The sequence below is a fragment of the Rhineura floridana genome, chromosome 18 (assembly GCF_030035675.1).
Source record: "Rhineura floridana isolate rRhiFlo1 chromosome 18, rRhiFlo1.hap2, whole genome shotgun sequence".
NCBI lineage: Eukaryota > Metazoa > Chordata > Lepidosauria > Squamata > Rhineuridae > Rhineura > Rhineura floridana.
Window position 1 is genome coordinate 20,073,595 of NC_084497.1, and position 20,669 is coordinate 20,094,263.

Sequence of the window (20,669 nt, forward strand, 5' to 3'; positions counted from 1 at the left end):
GTTCTTCAGGCCTCTAGAATGGAAATAGCTGACACTTGGGAAGCAACCCAGCTGCCTGAGCTGAATCAGTGGTCCCAAAAATGATGGGGAACGGCTTCAATGAACAAATTAATGCAACAAATATATGTGACCAGTAGGGATGGGAGGCTCTGTCCATTTCGCTCAGTTTCTTATTTTTCCAAACTTAAATTCAGTTCTGCAGCAAGTTGCAATTTTTAAAAAAAACCTCATGAAAATTCTTCAACATTTTAGTGCAAATTTCTCCAATAAACACATTTTTGGATGAATAAGCATATTTGTCAAGCAATTTCTCCTAATATAATGCATGTTTGCATGTTATTTTCACGAATGTATTCATATTTATGCACACCTTTCCCTAATACACACATTTTTTAAAACATTGCAAAGTTCAGATACGTGCAGATTTCAAAGGATTGCTTGTTTCAGCTCTCATATTGTTTTGGAAAGTGCAAATGTGATTGATTCTGCTTTAAATGTGAACTGAATTGAATTTCTGCCCCATTCCTAGTGACCAGTAGGCTGGCACCATCAGATTCCTTCATTGAAAGATGGCACCCAGTATTTCACGTTAATGAGTCCAGCTAGATCTTTGACCAAAAGCTGTGAATCAGTTTGGATAGATGTACTGAGGTTTTGTGGTTGTGTCCAATGTTAGTCCTATTCAGTGTAGACCCATTAAAATTAATGGGCTTGAGTAACGTAGGTTCCTTAATTTCAGTGTATCTACTCAGTTACATTGGATACAGTTGGATACAACACTTTGTCTTTTGGGGGTCCCGATATGAAACTTGAATTGGCATTTAAGTATGCATGCTTACCATGACCACATAGTTCTTTGTTGGTTGGTTGTTCTCTGTAAAACATAAACAATTCATAACAATATAGTTAAAAGGAATGTAGTGAACTGAAACTTTATTTTGCTTCCTTCAAAATTCCTTAGATGTTTGGCCTGAGAGGAGGAGCTGTCACCTCTGACAGGAAGTTGCCATGGTATTTACATTCCAGTTTAGCTGTAAATTTGGGGAATGGTGTGGTGGTAAATTTTAAAGTGGAAGAGTTCTTTTTGGTAGCCTCCATAGTCACACCCCCAAGGAGTGTCCAAAAATATAGACAGTTGTGTTGATCCATTATTACACACATCCACAGACCAAAGAGCAGCAATACATATCATAATACCCCAAGTACAGGATCAACATGACTCCAATCCTATGAACAGTTATCTCAGATAGGTTCTATTGAAGTCAGTGGTGCTTACTTCTGACTGCATAAGTTCAACATAAGTTCACCTTGAGCTTTAACAAAAGATCGCCACCCAGGTAAAATGCAATCTTTAGCTTTTAATTAGAAATGCAAGCAATCTTGCAAATAAGTGTTCCCATTTAAACTGCTAGTATGAAGTAGGAACACCAACAAAGAAAAGGAAATATGTACCCAGCCTCTTCTTGATTATTTCCCCCATTCTCTGACTTCCTCTATGCTATTATGTCACAAACAACCCGAAAGTCTCATTATCACTTTATTAACTTGTGAGGGGGAAGGGCCATAGCTCATAATACAGCATCTGCTATGCATGCAGAAGGTCCCAGGTTCTGGTATCTCCAGGTAGGTCTGGAAAAGACTCCCTGTGTCTGAAACCCCAGAGAGCCGCACCCAGTCAACATAGACAATACTGAGCCAGATAGACCAAAGGACTGACTCAGCATGAAGCAGCTTCCTATGTTCCAGAGCAAGGAGTGGCAGATGACATAGTCACTCCTGCTCTGAGAAAAGTCCCAGAGCTGTGATCCCTTGCATTGCCCCTCAACACCACCACTGGTTTTGCTAAAGCAGCTATCCTTCAGACTCAGGTTCCTTGAAATGGGAATATCTGTGACAAGAGAAAGCTGAGCTGCTGGATTTCATAAAGACAGAGCAGTGCTTTGCGTAGTAAAAAGATCTATATAAATAACGATGATGTTTGAAGGGGTGTCAATCTGTGGATGGATGGGTGGGTGGATGGAAGAAGAAAAGAAAGTGCCCTTAGTTTTGCACATGCCAACATGCACACACAGGCAGCTGCTCCTTTTGGCTGCATTTTCAACAGAACTAGGAATCGGCAACATCATTTCCCAAGATACTTAACCAGGAATGGAATCAGAAGGACTCATCTTCTGAGAAAATAGGTTTGAGATCAGACTGTGTATCAGCCAAACATAAAGGATCTTCAGGTCAGTTTTAGGAGGTGTAAAAAAAATAATGCCAGCTGGCTCATAGGAGACTTGTCCACGTCTTGTGATTCTGAAGAGCCTCATTCCCCTCCCTCTTGGTTCTCTAACTGACCTATCAGCTGGCCTCCATAGGACCACAGGAAGCTGCCTTCTACCCTATCAGACCTTTGGTTTATCAAGCGCAGCAATGTTGACGCTGCGTGGCAACAGCTCTCGGGGGCTTCAGGCCTGGAGATGCTGCTGGGGAGTGAACTTGGGACCTTCTGCATGCAAAGCAGATGCTCCACCACTGAGCTTTGGCCCTTCCCTGAAGACACAGGAGGCTGCCTTACATTGAGTGAGACCATATTGCCTTACACTGTGCCCCTGCCAGTCAGTGTACACAATACTGAGCTAGATGGACCTATTGTCCTGACTCGGTATAAGGTAGCTCCCTATATTCCCAGGCAGTGAAGTGTCCTCAGGTCCTGTGCTGGCCTTTGGGTCCTCCTAGAGAGAAAGGGCTGTAAAGGGCTCCCCGTTTGGGCTGGGTCTATGCCTGGGAAACAATTGTTTCAGTTTTACTCTTTGGCTTCACTCCCTTTGCTTCTTTCCTGGGCTCTAACTCCTGGCTTGATCCCTCAGTTCCTGGATCGACCTCCCAGTTTGAACCCCTCCCCCCCAACACACACTCAGCTCTGACCCACTGGCACAAGTCCTAGACCCTGGATTTCCTCTGACAAAAACCTTTGGCCCAGTCCTGACATTGTGTAGGTTTACCCACAGCCACCAGATATTTTAAACCCTATTCTGACTTTCAAAAGAGAGAGGGAAGACAGAGCAAGACATCCATGATGTGTCTTCTTCCTCCTCCTCCACTACCACCACCACCACTTTCCATTCTGTGCTGGAGCAAATTTGCAACTGGCATTAGTAGGCGTTCAACAGGTGCATCCATGAAATAAACTGACCCTCTCCCACCAATCAAATGCAAAGATGTATCACTGAACACCAAAGTCAGGATCATTCAGACCATGGTATTCCCGATCTCTATGTATGGATGAGAAAGTTGGACAGTGAAAAAAGCAGATAAGAGAAAAATCAACTCATTTGAAATGTGGTGTTGGAGGAGAGAACATAAGAACATAACAACATAAGAAGAGCCTGCTGGATCGGGCCAGTGGCCCATCTAGTCCAGCATCCTGTTCTCACAGTGGCCAACCAGGTGCCTGGGGGAAGCCCGCAAGCAGGACCTGAGTGCAAGAACACTCTCCCCTCCTGAGGCTTCCGGCAACTGGTCTTCAGAAGCATGCTGCCTCTGACTAGGGTGGCACAGCCATCATGGCTAGTAGCCATTGATAGCCCTGTCCTCCATGAATTTGTCTAATCTTCTTTTAAAGCCATCCAAACTGGTGGCCATTACTGCATCTTGTGGGAGCAAATTCCATAGTTTAACTATGCCCTGAGTAAAGAAGTACTTCCTTTTGTCTGTCCTGAATCTTCCAACGTTCAGCTTCTTTGAATGTCCACGAGTTCTAGTATTATGAGAGAGGGAGAAGAACTTTTCTCTATCCACTTTCTCAGTGCCATGCATAATTTTATACACTTCTATCATGTCTCCTCTGACCCGCCTTTTCTCTAAACTAAAAAGCCCCAAATGCTGCAACCTTTCCTCGTAAGGGAGTCGCTCCATTCCCTTGATCATTCTGGTTGCCCTCTTCTGAACCTTTTCCAACTCTATAATATCCTTTTTGAGATGAGGCGACCAGAACTGTACATAGTATTCCAAATGCGGCCGCACCACAGATTTATACAACGGGATTATGATATCGGCTGTTTTATTTTCAATACCTTTCCTAATTATCCCTACCATGGAATTTGCCTTTTTCACAGCTGCCGCACACTGGGTCGACATTTTCATTGTGCTGTCCACTACAACCCCGAGGTCTCTCTCCTGGTCGGTCACCGCCAGTTCAGACCCCATGAGCGTATATGTGAAATTAAGATTTTTTGCTCCAATATGCATAATTTTACACTTGTTTATATTGAATTGCATTTGCCATTTTTCCGCCCATTCACTCAGTTTGGAGAGGTCTTTTTGGAGCTCTTCGCAATCCCTTTTTGTTTTAATAACCCTGAACAATTTAGTGTCGTCAGCAAACTTGGCCACTTCACTGCTCACTCCTAATTCTAGGTCATTAATGAACAAGTTGAAAAGTACAGGTCCCAATACCGATCCTTGAGGGACTCCACTTTCTACAGCCCTCCATTGGGAGAACTGTCCGTTTATTCCTACTCTCTGCTTTCTGCTTCTTAACCAATTCCTTATCCACAAGAGGACCTCCCCTCTTATTCCATGACTGCTAAGCTTCCTCAGAAGTCTTTGGTGAGGTACCTTGTCAAACGCTTTTTGAAAGTCTAAGTACACTATGTCCACTGGATCACCTCTATCTATATGCTTGTTGACACTCTCGAAGAATTCTAATAGGTTACTGAGACAGGTGTTAAAAGAAATGAAACCAGAACTATCACTGGAAGCTAAAATGATGAGGTTATCCTACTTTGGACACATCATGAGAAGACATGATTCACTAGAAAAGATAATAATGCTGGGGAAAACAGAAGGGAGTAGAAAAAGAGGAAGGCCAAACAAGAGATGGATTGATTCCATAAAGGAAGCCACAGAGCTGAACTTATAAGATCTGAACAGGGTGGTTCATGACAGATGCTATTGGAGGTCACTGATTCATAGGGTTGCCATAAGTCGTAATCGACTTGAAGGCACATAACAACAGCTCCCACCAATGACAACAACAATTGCCCCTCTCCAAAATGGAGAAGCTGTGGCCTGGTGCTGTGCATCCATGCAACTGATTGAGACGCTTACCTGTGAAATTCAGTTTACACTCCAGAATGTTGCACTCCTAAATCTCTGGCTACCATGGGGGTAAAGTTGCTTGTGAGCAAATATAGGCAACAAATTAAAAATGATACCATTTTTGACAAAGTACTAGGCGGTAGCTGAAATATAATGAGGCACTTGTAGATAAATGCCCCTCCACCAGGCGAGCATTTGCTGGGCGGATTAGGCGGCATTCCTTCTCCTCTATTGAGTGGTGTCACAAGCTAATAAATATTTCAGAATTGGCTGTATTCAGTCCAGCCCTTGTCCCGCTTGACGTCTGTTCTCTCAGTTTTCAGAAGGAGACAGGTGCAGAAGGATGAAAAGGGATTTAATTACTAAACATCCCCAACTCCCAGTAACTCCCAAACACATGCTGTACTTTTTACTGTGTGCCCAAACATGAACACACACGCAGACAGGCACCCCTACTGTACACACGCACACAGAATGTTGGGGGGGGGTTGCACACACTCACGCCTACTACTACAAATGCACATTGTGCAAGTGCATTGACTACTGTATATCCAAGAACATTTGCCTGTTTGGTGTCCAAAGCCAGGGTGTTCCATTCATTACATGTGAACCTATTGGGCCTGTTTTACAAGGTTGCCCTGGGGAAATGGCCCCTAGATGTCAAACTCTTGTCTGTTTTATATGTTCAAGGGGTAAATCACAGGCAGGGAGGTGTGAAATCCTCTTGAGACATTTCGCTTGTCTTCTCGAAATTCTGTTCGCGCCCCTAGGAGTTCCTCATGCGATTCACCCGAGTTGCTTCAAGTTGCACTTCATATGAAATTGCAACAGCTGTTTTGGCCATGTGTGAGTCTGCATTGTGTGAATGCCACAACTTGCTACATGATTGTGCCACTTTCTGCAGGGGCCTTTCCTGGCAACATAGGAAGCTGCTTTATTCTGAGTCAGGCCTTGGTCCGTCTAGCTCAGTACTGTCAACGCTGACTGGCTCTCTGGGGTTTCAGGCTGGGTCTTTACCAGCCCTACTAGGAGATGCCTTTGGGGATTGAACCTGAGATCGTCTGCATGCAAAGCTAGCACTCTATCACTAGGGATGGGGGTCGCTATCTGATCCTGTTCCATTTTTCAATTCGTCAGACGGGCTGCTAGTTCCTATTTGCTATATTTGTGCTTCGCTAGTTATCGCAATTCCCGGTTCTCCCCCTTTTCTTTGTTATTTTTTCCAAAAAATTATGTAATTTTCTCCATTATTTCTTATGCTGCTGTATATTTATATAATGTATACAGCAGCAGCAGATTACAAAAATAATGACATAAATAATGACATAATTTTCGCAACAGATTTTTTTAAAAAAAATTATGGTGTCGCTAACAGCCGCAAATGCATGCAGAGTGGGAGCCTGTTTGATGATGAGACGAACTTGCGGATTATCCCAGAATTCGATACCAAATCCGATTTTGCGAATATTCTACACTATCCCTGTCTATCACTGAGCTATGTTTTTTCTGTTGGTTGTTTGTGTTTGGATGTGGGGACATTTTCCCAGCCTTCAAAATGGGTTGCATTCAAACATTTCACTCTGTGGGGCCAGCTGCCCCCTAAGATAGCCAATTCACTAGAAGTAAAATGGCATGGCCAATTGTTATGCTTTTGAACCACTTGGCATAAAAGCAAAATATTAGTGTCATTCTGTGTGTGCGCACGCACACACACACACACTACTACTACTACTACTACTACTACTACTACTACTAGCTATACACTTTAGGTGACTGTGACAAATGTTGTGCTAACTGTTATCCCTAGGCCCATCCTCAAAACTGATAGTGCTGGGCTCCATTCTGGGACCTGTCTCAACCCCTGCTCAGGTTCTTACCATTTTAAAATTTTCAAGTTGAACATAGATTTAACACACACCAGGGTGGGGGACAGGAGCAGCTAGGGTTTGAACCAGCATGATGAGAGCAGCTGCCCTGCATGGTGAGCCACTGACCTTGTTGCACCCTTGGAATAGCCAGTTTAGTATCCTCAGGCCTTCGTCTGACCCTGCCCATCTAAGGTGCCCACTGGATCCTCACAGACAGGAAGGGATATAATGAGCTTTGTAGTCCAATTAAGCTTTTTTGATCAACAAAGTCTTCCTGAGCTCTGGCTGTATCCTTTAGTTGGCCTTTGGTCCTGAGCCTGCTGTTCCATTGTGCTTCCCGTTTTGTCCTTGGGTCCTGATGTGCTCTTCAGTCTTGCCTCCTAGTTTGCTACTCAGTCCTGAGCTGTCCCAACTTTGTTCTCAGGTTTGTTGACAAGCCATCTATTTTGCTACACAAACCCTAGGAGAGAGCAGTGGTGCATGTGAGCCAGTACTGGCTGGTGCCCATTGGGACTGGTAGGGCAGAAGGCAGGGAGGCCAACAGTAGGCGGAGCCAGAGCCACTGATTGGATGAGCCAGAGTCAATGGCGGGCAGAGCCAACTAATTCTAGTTTTGTCCCCATCTTCCTCCTCCTTGCGGAGTTCTACAAGGAGGAGGAAGCTGACAGTCAGTGTCCCCCCTTGGACTGGTTGAAAGTGGGAAGCCAGGCAGGTGGGTGCACATGGTGGGGCAGTGGCTCAGAGCAGCCTTCCCCAATGTGGTGCCTATCTAGATGTTGTCAGATTCCAACTCCCATCAGCCCCAGCTAGCCTGGCCAGTTGTCAGGGATGGTGGGAGCTGTAGTTCAAAACATATGAGGACACCAATTCATGGAAAGCCAGCTTAGAGTCTTGATTCTGATGCCACGAAAGAGGACTTCTTTTCTCCCATTTTTCCTTTCTCTTTTCAAAATTGGTCGCCTCAGCGTGGGCAAAGATCTGGATCTGAGAGCTGCAGCTTGTCAAGATGACGCTAAATGCTAAAGAAAGTACAAGTGATGGATGAGTGGAGCAGATGGTTTTGTGTCTGGTCGAAGGAAGAGAAAGTGTCACTCAGGTCCAATAGAGAATAGCATCGGATGCAGATCTTGGTTAATTAGTACATCAGAAAATTGGGGAGGGAGGAGGAATTGTGCATCTTTTTAACAGGGGCTTTTAAAGATGCCCATGAATTATTAAGGAGGGAAACCGCTTTCTTTTGTTTTATTGGAGTTAACCTTCGGAGAGTTACCGGCATGATAGTTTGGGGCATATGTTCTGAGTTAATAAGCAGAGGATGGCACAACCAGGCAGATGCAATGAAACTCAGCTTTGGTGCCAAAATTGTATACCTGACCCCCTTCAGTGATAGCCTTTTGTTACAGGGTTAAGAAGGCAGCATTGACATAGCCAAGATTTCTTCTTGGCTGCAGCTCATGGTTAGTGAGGATTCTGTTTCAGACAACACACTAAGCCAAACTTTGGCTTAGCTCAGTGTGGCACAGCAATAGAAAGCACTGGGAAAGAGCAAAGCAGCTAAAAGTTCATCTCTGGGAGCCCGTGTCATGCGACCCAGGATACAGAGTGCCCCCAGTCCTCTCTTCCGTGTGGGTCCTCTTGGTGGGATATGAGAAGCTGCCTTACATCAGGTTAGATGATGTGTCCATCTAACCCAGTGTTGTCTACTCAAGGGATGGAAAAACCTGTAGCCCTCCAGCTGTTGCTGGACTCCAGCTCTCATCAGCCCTGGGCAGCATGGTCCAATGTTGTCATGCCTGATCTAGGCCATGCCAGGATGACTCCACCTCAGGTGAAGACCCCGAGAACACAACATCTGAAAACTCTGCACAGCTTCCAGTACTACCGCAGAAAACCTCCAGCATCTCCGGAGAAACATGACAGGCCCATCTGCAGCAGAGCACCCAGAAGGATCCATGGATGAGGTTTCTGACTACCTGCGGTAGCTCCTCCCCTACAGAATCAAACTATCTCCCAGCCGCAGGAACTTCAGTGTCAGAAGGTGCAGGATCAGACAGCACCCATCGATGGTGTGCACACCTCAAGAACCAGCCTCCTCAGGAATAAGGGGCCTCCTTGGACACAAAGAACCTTGAAAGCTGGGCTAACCAGTTGCAGCTGGGTCTGGGCAGGGTATGTGACAAGGCTGCATAAGCTCTCAGTTGCAGGCTGTCACATGCTGGAACAACACAAGTCCTTAGCTCTGTGCAACAGAAGTGTCTCGAAGTAGGAAAAGCAGTTGCAATCCAATGTGAACAATACTGAGCTAGTTGGACTGATGATCAAACTTGGTATGAGGCAACTTCTTCTGATCCTCTGTTGTCTCTTTCCACTAAGTACCGCAGGGTACCATCTTGTCCCCCATGCTGTTTAACATCTATATGAAGCCCTTGGGAGCAGTCATTAGGAGCTTTGGGGCAAGGTGTCAGCAGTATGCCGATGATACTCAGCTCTATTTCTCCATAACATCTGAATCCGGAGAGGCCGTGCAAGCCCTGGACTGCTGCCTGGACTCGGTGGTGGGCTGGATGAAGGCCAATAAACTGAGTCTGAATCCTAGCAAGATGGAGGCGCTGTGGGTTGGTGGTTCCTGAGTTCGGATAATTGGTCAGTTGCCTGCTTTGGATGGGATCGTACTCCCACTGAAAGAGCAGGTCCATAGTCTGGGGGAGCTCCTGGATCCATTTTTGTCGCTAGAGGCCCAGGTGACCTCAGTGGCTAAGTGTGCCTTTTACCAGCTTTGGCTGGTGAGACAGCTGTGGCTGTTTCTGGACCAGGATAGCCTGACCACTGTTGTCCACGCACTGGTAACCTCCAGGCTGGATTACTGTAATGCACTCTATGTGGGGCTGCCCTTGAGGTTGGTCCGGAAGCTGCAGCTGGTGCAAAATGTGGCGGTGAGACTGCTCACTGGCGCAGGGTATTGCCAACATGTCACCCTGCTGCTGAAAGAATTGCACTGGCTGCCCATTTGCTACCGGGCCAAGTTCAAGGTTCTAGTTTTGGTGTAAAAAGCCCTATACAGCTTGGGACCAGGATACCTGAAAGACCGTCTTACCCCTTATATACCCAGTCAATCACTGTGCTCTGCAGGTGAGGGCCTCCTGCAGATACCATCTTATCAGGAGGTTCGTTCTGCACAATATAGGAAACAAACCTTTAGTGTGGCAGCACCTACCCTGTGGAATTCCCTCCCTTTGAATTTTAGGCAGGCACCATCTCTGCTATCTTTTTGGCGCCTTTTGAAGACTTTCCTCTTTCAACAAGCCTTTTAGGTTGAGACCTATCCCAGTCTGTGTCTGTGTTAGAATTGCTTAGTATGTTTTTTAATAATGTTTTTAACCCTTTTAAAAAATTGTTTTTTTAATGTTTTTAACGCTGTTTTGTTTTAATGTATTTTAAGATCTGTTTTTATGATGTTTTAAAGTGTTTTTAGCGCTTTGTTTGCCGCCCTGGGCTCCTGCTGGGAGGAAGGGCGGGATACAAGTTAAATAAATGAATGAATGAATGAATGAATAAATAAATAAATAATAAGCCATCTAAGCTAGTAGCAGTGAATTCTACAAACTGACTACCTGCTGTGTGAAGTACTTGCCTTTGTCTGTCCTGAAATCTCCAGCCAAATTTTAATGCCTCTTGAGTTCTAGTGTGAAGAGAGAGTGAAGGGGAAAATATAATCTCCATTTTACTCCAAATAATGCACAGTTTTGTAAACATCTTTTGTGTCTCCTCCACCCACCCACCATGCCAACTTACACTGGCATATGGTCCTCAGAAGTGATTCATTTCCACAATCCATTAGCACAGGAGGCTGTTTATAAGGCACTCCAAACAAGAGATGGGCAAGGAATTTGGTTCAGTTCACATTTTAATGTGAACCTACCTCATTCACACTTCCCAAAACAGTACACAAACAGAAGTGCTACCATCCTTGGGAATCCTCACCTCTCTGAATTTTGTGATGATGCTTTCCAGCCAATTAATCATATGTACAAAAATGTATGTATTTGGGTAAAGTGTGCATAAAAGCACATATATTAGTGAAAATAAACATGCAAAAATGCATTGCATTGAGGACACCTGCTTGCAAAAAGTGTATATTAGAAGAAATGTACACTAAAATGCTGTTTCCCACTGTTGGAAGCAGGATGCCTCTGAATACCAGTTGCTGGGAATCACTTCAGGAGAACACTGTTGCGCAGGACCTGCTTGTGCGATTCCCATTTGGAGCATCTGGTTGGCCACTGTCAGAACAGGATGCTGGACCTGATGACAGGCCTTTGGCCTGATCCTGCGGCAGAGATCTTCTTATGTTCTTACATTCACATTTTCATGATGACTCTTTAGAACATAAATAAAGGCGCAATTAACACATTTGTCCATCCCTATTCCAGACAGGATTTATTCAAGCCCACCCCCTTGTTTGCCTATGGAGACTTCTTCAACAGTCTTGGTGAAGCCCCACAGAAATACAAAAGAGTTGTAACATAGAAGCAAAAGCAAGAGAGGGAGCAGGGAGGCTGAGGAGAGGAGCCTGTGATTTCCCGTGCGCTGGGGTGGGTGTTTTGCTATTATTATTTCTCCTCTCCCTCCCCCCCCCGTGCCCCATCCCCCTCCTTCTCAGTCTGCCAAAGCTTCCGACAAGACAGTTATGCTAAGAGATGAAAGGGCAAACAGTGTCTCTATCTCAGTCTCCCCCCAATACTCTCCCCACCACCACCACCTTTTTGTGGTTTTCCAGAGAGCCCATTGGCTGCTGCCTGAGATATCCTGAGAGATGCAGCAATTAATTTTCTTTTAATCAAGGTCGGATGAAGTAAATTGGTGCGGCTCTGCAGCCCCTCATTTTCTGTTTTTGCAGTGATGCAAAACAAATATGATCAAATTATGCTCCTTCTCACCTTATTGAATTAGGAAGCGTGACTGATCCAGAAGAGCTGAGATGTGATATACTGTATTATCAAACCCTCACCATCTCCCTCCCTTCCGACACCTATCCACCTACCACCTCCAACCTGTCTCATGGCCAAGGCCACCAGAACATCATCTGGAGGGCTTTTATTTCCAGTTGGGTCAAAGAAGCTCTCTCTCTCTGTCTCTCTGTCTCTCTCTCTACCTCTCCCCCTCCCTCTCTGGGGAGGCTTCTCCACTAGAGCAAATGGGGCACTACCCCAGCAGCTCCGGTCTGCTCTCAACCAGCCGCACTTGCCTGCCTTCTCACATCCAGTCCAGGGGGTGGCGGCACTGCCTTCCTCCTCCTTAGTCTCAGTGTCGCCCCTTGTAGAACTCAGCATGAAGGAGGGTGAGGGCAGAACTAGAATGAGTTGCCTCTGCCTCTCATTGGCTCTGGGTGTTTGGGCACCCTGCCTTCCGCCCCACCAGTCTCAATGGGCACTAGCTGTCTTTCTTTCTTTCTTTCTTTCTTTCTTTCTTTCTTTCTTTCTTTCTTTCTTTCTTTCTTTCTTTCTTTCTTTCTTTCGCTGTTTGTCAGGTTGGTATATATTGGACATGAACTGGAGTTCAGGGTCAGCTCAAAACATTTTGATGCCAGTGGTGAAGGACAAGATGTCTCCCCCTCCCTTCTGCATACAGCAGCCAACCAGGCTGGCAGTTGAATCTAACTTCAGCACTGATAATGGGACACTCTGAGGGCAGCAGGCTAGCTTAGGGGGTGCAGAGCAAGTACCCTGGAAACGCCACTGGGGACTGAACCTGGGCCTTCTGCATGCAAAGCAGATGCCCTCCCACTGAGCTACAGCCCTTCCCTTTAGGAACATAAGAAGCTGCCCTATACTGAGTCAGACCATTGGTCCATCTAGTTCAGTATTGCCTACACTGATTGGCAGCAACTCTTCAGGGTTTTAGACAGGGGGCATTCCCAGCCTTACCCGGAGATGCCGGGGATTGACCCTTGGGATCTTCTGTCTGCAAAGCAGGTGCCCTTCCATTGAGCTGTGGTCTCTTCCTCCAAAACGCGGCTCTTCCCATCCTAGCAAATGCATTTGTTTGGAACAAACTGAATACATGCCATTTTCCCATTGCATTGCTCTTGTTTCATGGGCAAAAAATAGGCCCCAGCTGTTAATCTGGAAGTAGGCAACAGTCTCAGACCGATTTCAGCACAAAACTGCAGTGAGGGCAATGTGCCTGCTGCCCAGTGGAGATTTTGCATATTGTTATCTTGTTCCCTTAATCTAAAATGAATGTTATTCTGATTGACAGCATCTGTTTGTTCTTTGTCTCTGAAAAATGTATCTCAGGCCAAAATCATTCCTAGCTGAAATCTATGTTTATAGGGCCATATGTATTCTGTGATTCCACAACTGCAGGCCATCAACATGGATATTGGGATTTAGTGCACCCTAGGAGTCTGTTTCTTATTTAAAAATGCCAAGTTTCTAGTCCGCAAGGCTGTGAACATAAGCTTTGTAGTACATGGACTGTGACTCCTGAAATCCCAGAAGCCAAAAAGAGGTCTGGGCAGGATTTTAATATACATTTAAATGTCATTTTTTTGCCTTTTAAAGTTTTATTATGCTATATTATGTTCCAATATATGCAATATTATGCTTTATTATTATAAAAACATGAGAAGAGTCCTGAAGCTGGATCAGGCCAAAGGGGGCCCATCTAGTCCCTAGCATCCTACTGTTGCTAACATAGATGCCTCAGTGGGAAGTCCCAAAGCCGGACCTGAGTGCAGCAGCAATTCCCTCCCCACTTGTGATTTCATGGTTACATTGCTGCTTGTCGTCTTGGGTGAATGTAGTCCAGAAAGGCAGCGTAGAAATATTTAAAAATAAATAACTTTTCAGTGCTTGGTGGGTCGAGGTTTCAGGGTCCTAAATAACTCGCTGCTCCTCCCCCATGATTTAACAGAACAAAATAAATTATGCAGAATAAGTAAACATAAGCTAATTTGCACACAGTTTGCACAAAAGCATACAGGTCCTTGAATCCAGCATTTTTCGGCACAAACTCTCCTTTGGAGCAGACTTTTGATAAATGTGTTTGTGTGTTTGTGAGTACACAGCATGCATGTGCCCTGTAATCTATCCTCATAAGAACATAACAAGATCCTGCTGGATCACGCCAAAGGCCCATTTAGTCCAGCATCCTGTCCTCACAGTGGCCAACCAGATGCCCAATGGGAAGCCTGCAAGCAGGACTGAGCACAACTCTCCCCACTTGTGATTCCCAATTCTTTTGAAACTAACGATATGCAACTGAATATTCAATCTCATAGTGGATCTGGTCATGGAGCGGCAACTCACTCCGCAACATTTAATATCTGGTTGGGCAGTGATCAGCTTGTGTGTCTGTAAGGTGAGAGGTAGCTTCCCATAACTTGAGCCCTGCTGGACCAGGCCATTGAGTCCACCGTCCTGTCCTCACAGTGGCCAACTAGATGCCTCTGCTGGGAAGCCCACGGGCAGGACATTAATGCAACAGCGGCCTCCCCACTTACAATACCCAGCAACTGGTATACAGAGGCATCCTGCCTCAGACAGTGGAGGTAGAACATGGCCATCGTGACTAACAGCCATTGATAGCCTTCCCCGCCATGTATTTGTCTAATCCTCTTTTAAAGCCATCCACATTTGTGACCCTCACTGCCTCCTGCGGGAATGTCTTCCACAGTAGAATTCCCAGATGCTTTCCCCATCATCCAGGCACCCTAGTAGGAGAGGAAAAGCACTTTAGAGCAGGGGTCATAAACATAGCTCAGTGGTGGCCTTGCATGCAGAAGGTCCCAGGTTTGATCCCTGGCATCTCCAGGTGGGGCTGGGATAAGATCCTTGCCTCTGAAAGCACAGACAGTTACTGTCCATTAGTATAGACCAGCCTTTCCCAACTAGTGGGCCACCAGATGTTGTTGGACCACAATTCCCATCTTTCCTGACCACTGGCAATGCTGGCTGAGGCTGATGGGAGTTGTGGTCCAACAACATCTGGTGGCCCACTAGTTGGGAAAGGCTGGTATAGACTATACTGAGCTAGACAAACCCCAATAGCCTGGCTCCCAGTATTAAGGTAGCTTCCTATGTGTTAAGCATAGCGCAGTGGCAGAGCACCTGCTTTGCATGCAGGTTCAGTCCCTAGCGGTATCTCTGGGTCAGGCTAGGGAAAGACTCTTGCCACCAGCCCATGGGGAAAATACTGGACCAATGGCTGGATTTGGTATAAGGTAGATACCCATGTCCCTGTATCTTCATTCCCAATCAGTGGTGGGGTACCTTTGGCTCTCTAGATGTTGCTGAACTACAACTCCCATCAGCCCCAGTCAGCATGACCAATGGCCAGGAATGATGGGAGCTGTAGTTCAGTAACATCTAGAGAGCCAAAGGTTTTCCCCACCCCGGTTCTGAGTAATAGACTATTTGAGGACTCTCAGTGGTAGAGAAGACACTTTGCATCATGCAAAGAAGGTCCCAGGATCAGTCCCCAGTATCTCCAGGTAAGGCTAGGAAAAGACTCCTGACTGAAACCCAAAAAAACTGCTGCCATTCACTGCAGACAACTCTGAGCGATATGCTTGTTGTATGCCTTCAAGTCGATTATGACTTATGGCGACCTTATGAATCTTTTGGATATATTCTTAGGGTTTTCATGGTAAGAAGTATTCAGAGGTGGTCTACTATTGCCTTCCTCTAAGCCTACAGCATCCGTTATTCCCAGGCAGTCTCCCATGAGGGGAGAGAGACTCTGTTGCCATCAGGGGAGGCTGCTTCCACCTGCCTTGCCCCACCCTCCAGCCTTCAAAAGGGAGCTGCCTCAAGAGAAGGACTATGAGGGGAGAAAGACTCTGTTGCCATCAGGGGAGGCTGTTTCCACCTGCCTTGCCCCACCCTCCAGCCTTCAAAAGGGAGCTGCCTCAAGAGAAGGACTATGAGGGGAGAGAGACTCTGTTGCCATCAGGGGAGGCTGCTTCCACCTGCCTTGCCCCACCCTCCAGCCTTCAAAAGGGAGCTGCCTCAAGAGAAGGACTAGGAGGGGAGAGAGACTCTGTTGCCATCAGGGGAGGCTGCTTCCACCTGCCTTGCCCCACCCTCCAGCCTTCAAAAGGGAGCTGCCTCAAGAGAAGGACTAGGAGGGGAGAGAGACTCTGTTGCCATCAGGGGAGGCTGCTTCCACCTGCCTTGCCCCACCCTCCAGCCTTCAAAAGGGAGCTGCCTCAAGAGAAGGACTAGGAGGGGAGAGAGACTCTGTTGCCATCAGGGGAGGCTGCTTCCACCTGCCTTGCCCCACCCTCCAGCCTTCAAAAGGGAGCTTCTTTAGGAGGACTTTCTGATCTTTGGGTTGGGCTGTGTGGGTTGGGGGATAGCTTCTACTTTGTTGTTTAGTTTTATTGCTTTTTTTTGATGTTTATATACTTTTATGTTTGATGTTTATATGCCTTTATTTTGTACATTGCTCAGAGTGGCTGGGTTTCCAGCCAGATGAGCGACTAATAAATCAAATCAAATCAAAAAAAAAATCATCCAAGTACTAACCAGGCCTGACCCTGCTTAGCTCCAGATGAGATCTGCCATGTTCAGGGTAGAATTCTGAGCTAGATGAGCCAATGATCTGAGATTCCTGTATTGCAAGGAAGGTTCAGATCCACCTGTGCTCCAAAAATTATTTTGCTCTAAAAATCAGATACATGCACACACAGTTACCTACTTAATACATGACTGGCACAGAGCCAGATTTAAGCAAATTCTTCTGCCACCATCCCAACTAGCTTGGCTCTAATTCTGTCATTTTTAAACTGTGATTCTTGGTACGCTTTCAGACAGTGCTCACATCCATAATTAAAATCGCAGAGGAAACTGCTGAAGATCCAAGAGTATCTTCAGCAAAAAAATAATAATGAAAAGGACTGCCTTCAAGTCGATTCTGACTTATGGCGACCCTATGAATAGGGTTTTCATTGTAAGCGGTATTCAAAGGGGGTTTATCATTGCCTTCCTCTGAGGCTAAGAGGCAGTGATTGGCCCAAGGTCACACCTGCAACACACACACTTATTTCAGAGAAACTCCTAATTGGACACATGGCTCTCTTGCACACACACACATTGCATTCTTGGATCATGCCTACAGCGGTCAATGCAGGACCTGAGTTTTGAATTCATAAGACTCTTGAGCGTCCTCCCCCATGAGGACTACAGGAAATGTAGCAGCCCACAAAAGAACAAGCAAACCATGGTAAATAGCCTGCAATACAGCTAAGTTTAAGAACCACACACTGCCCTGCTGTTTTGCTCATTTGATTTTTAAGCAATGAGCTATGCTGTGCTGTGCCCCTCTCTATGGGTCAGTAAGTTTTTTTGCTTCTAAATCCCATCTGCAGAGTAGCTTCCCGTTCTTTTGGACGGGAATAAATGCTCTCTCATTAAGCAAATAGAGAGTTGCTTTGCCCACATCATAGGAAACCCCTTTGGTGCATTATTTACCACCTTTGGCTACATACACACAGCATACTTTTAAAGCACATAACTTCCTCCAAAGAATCCTGGGAACTGGTTTGTTAAGGGTGCTGAGAATTGTAGCTCTGTGAGAGGTAAACTACCATGGCTTCCCCCAAAGAATTCTGGGAAGTGTAGCTTATCCCTCACAGAGCTGTAATTCCCAGCACCCTTAGCAGGTAGATAAATTTAGCCAAACTTTGGGGAAGCCATGTGCTTTAAATGTATTGTGTGTTCTCAACAAGTAGCTTATAAGCTTTGTCATCTCACTCACTCACTTCCTCTCAACCTGTTTAATATCTAATGACAGGAGGTTTAATAAAGTTACACTCAGGAGCAATCAAGAAATTGTTTAGTCCTGAAGTTTTAAACTGAAGGTGGGGTGCGATGCATTGATTTGGGTCACATCCATACCATACCTTTAAAGCACCAAAGAATCCTGGGAACTAGTTCACCCCCTCACAGAACTACAGTTCCCATCCCCCTTAACAGGTAGATAAATCTAGCCAGGATTACCTAGCTAAGACATTGTCAGGCCTTGGATGAAGTCTGCTTCCCCAAACTGATGGGTGGCAAAATCCAGAAAAAATGGCTTTCAGCCCACTGGCAGGGAAAGGGATGTGCTCCAAAACAGAAGATCCAGAGAAGGCAGATCAGGTCTGAGATACCAGAGGGAAAGTCAAGATGGGCAGAGATCATAATCTGTTCTAGTGATCAGAGGGGGGAAAGGATCAGGAGTTAAGCTGAGCGCTTCCAATGCAGATGGTTTGCTCACACTGAGAAGCCATTTCTGAGGCCCAAGCTTTATAGGTTCTCATGTCCCAGGACTGGCACTTTGGGGTCAGCTGATTGGTACTGCTGAATCTGAGTGGAACTCTTGAAGCGCAGAGGCTCACAGTCAGAACACAGCATTGATGGTGTGAGACAGCCTTTCCCAACTAGTGGGCCACCAGATGTTGTTGGACCACAATCCCCATCTTTCCTGATAATTGGCAATGCTGGCTGAGGCTGATGGGAGTTGTGGTCCAGCAACATCTGGTGGCCCACTAGTTGGGAAAGGCTGTGAAAGGTAAGTACTAAGTACTCAGAATTAGCATCCTGGAGCCCTAGTTCAACACACACACACACACACATACAACACACACACACAGAGTGAGTCTAAGGTTATCAGGTGTCCAGTTTTCGCCCAGAGACTCCGGTTTTTAGGAGTCCTATCCGGGTCTTCAGGTGAGTCACCTTAATCTCCGGACTCTTCACTTTCATTTAAAAAGAAATAAATTTCTAGGTGGTCTGGTTCAAAAGATTAAAAAAAAAAAAAAATGTCAGCCCCCCCCCCCCCAACTTCTGATTGTAACCGGCTGCTCTAATCCCTGCCCTTTCAGGTTTTTAGCCAATAAGTGAAGTCCGGGTTGTGATTGACAAGATTTGTTGAAGACTTCCCAGGCAATACCTAAACCTCATTTCAAGTTCTGAGAACAGTTTTCCTTTCCTGCTTGTCTCACATCAGGATTTCAGTAAATATATCTCTTTCAGCAGCATAACGAGTACTTTTTCTGTACAGGATTGGTACTTGAGTAAACATGCATAGGATTGCACTACAGAAGATCACAGCAGGATCTTGGTGGGCATATATAGTAAACAATTTTAGTTATAATTATTATAAAAGGGTACATGCAGGGTTTTTTAATTACTTGCAAAATTGACATATACATTTTATCTTTCAAATAATTTTTGAACAGAAATTTTAAAAAGTGTACATGCTGCAGTGTTATACTTTTCTAATTAAAGAGTCAAACAAGTTTAAATTTTACTGGACTGTTGAAGAGGGCAGTTTATTTGTCTTATAACCTGTTTTGAAAACCTCAATATGAAGCTTTTCTGGGAGTAAAGCTGCAATGCTAATTCTGTATTCCTGGGAGTTAACCCCACAGAATTCAGTAGAATTTACTTTTGAATAGACATGGTTAGGATCGTGCTGTAAATTAATGGGACTTTTGAGTGAACATAGAAAAGGATTGTGTTATAAATCTTTCTGTCCCTCTCTGATCCTTTTTTTTTTTTTAAGTAGTTAGGCAGGGCTTACTTAGGGTGTCACTGCTTTTATTTGGCAGGAAACTAATACTTAAAAAAAAAGTTCTGCAATGTCCAACTGGTTTTGACAATAAGCTATTATGTGGAGTGTATGTATTTTTACATCTCCAGTGCATGTATGTATGGAATATTTCCAACAACCCTGTGACGTAGAGTTGGAAACCAAGGCAGCTCACAACAAGAAATAAAGTCTTTTAAAATCCCATAACCATAAAACAAGTATAAACAGTTGCAAAACAGCTTAAAGTGGCCTGATTCTGAATTTTGGATTGGGTGAGTGAAGTTCCTTATCACTGAATTGCAGTCATGTGCATGCTTCCCTATCTGAGTAAGCCCCATTGAATACATTGGGAGTTGCTTTTGAGTAAATGTGCATAGGATTGCACTGTAAATATCTTTACAGGTTGTGTAAATAATAAACATCTTTGACAGTCATGCTTATATAAACATTTCTTCATACAATGTCTTTATATGTATCTGATTTCACACTATGGTTGTAAATTATCATTTCCTCTACATTTTAAGTGCCCTTCTTCCTTGGCTTGGTCATGGTCCCCCTCTGTTGTTTTCACCCTGAGGGACAGATTAGGCTGAGAGATAATGTGTAGCCCATGGTCACCCAGTAAACTTTGCAGCTTATTCCCATTTTAAAATTTAATAAAAATGATTTATATGCAGGCAAAGTTTATGAAGTAATGCAGATCCCCATAATACATTTAAAGTACATCCAACTCACATTTAAAGTACATGACTTCCCCCAAAGAATTTTGGGTAGTGTAGTTTCCCCCTCACAGTTATAGTTCCCACCACCTTTAACATCTACAGTTCCCATGATTCTGTGGTTGAATTCATGTTCTTCAAATGTATGTTGAATGTGTTTTTAAATGCATTGTGTGGATCTGCCCTAGAATGCTGTGCATTCACTAGTGAATTCACTAGTGAATTGAAAAGATATATTTTTAAATATATATTTTTAAACACGACTGTAGCTCAGTGGTAGGGCACATGCTTTGCATGCAAAGGTCCAAAATTCAGTCTCTGGAAGAGACTATTGCCTGGAATCCTGGAGAGCCAATGCTAGTCCATGTCATCAATACTGAGCTAGTTGGTATCAAATGGCCTGACTCAGTATAAGGCA

At 44.9% G+C, this 20,669-nt stretch overlaps 1 protein-coding gene and 1 long non-coding RNA gene across 3 annotated transcripts in view; one reads left to right on the forward strand and one right to left on the reverse strand.

Moving 5' to 3' along the window:
• Nucleotides 1-20,669, forward strand: part of CASZ1 (castor zinc finger 1) — a 416,252-nt gene that overhangs the window by 24,943 nt on the left and 370,640 nt on the right. The gene's annotated exons all lie outside the window — the stretch shown is intronic.
• Nucleotides 1-20,669, reverse strand: part of LOC133372929 (uncharacterized) — a 32,646-nt gene that overhangs the window by 6,533 nt on the left and 5,444 nt on the right. The window contains exons 2-3 of one of the 2 annotated variants that reach the window (XR_009759583.1): nt 12,878-12,978; nt 11,148-11,330 (exon numbers count right to left, since the gene is read on the reverse strand). This is a non-coding gene — a long non-coding RNA (uncharacterized LOC133372929). Of the gene's footprint in view, nt 1-839; nt 875-11,147; nt 11,331-12,877; nt 12,979-20,669 lie in introns of those variants that run through there. The other variant, XR_009759584.1, reaches the window with a different exon arrangement.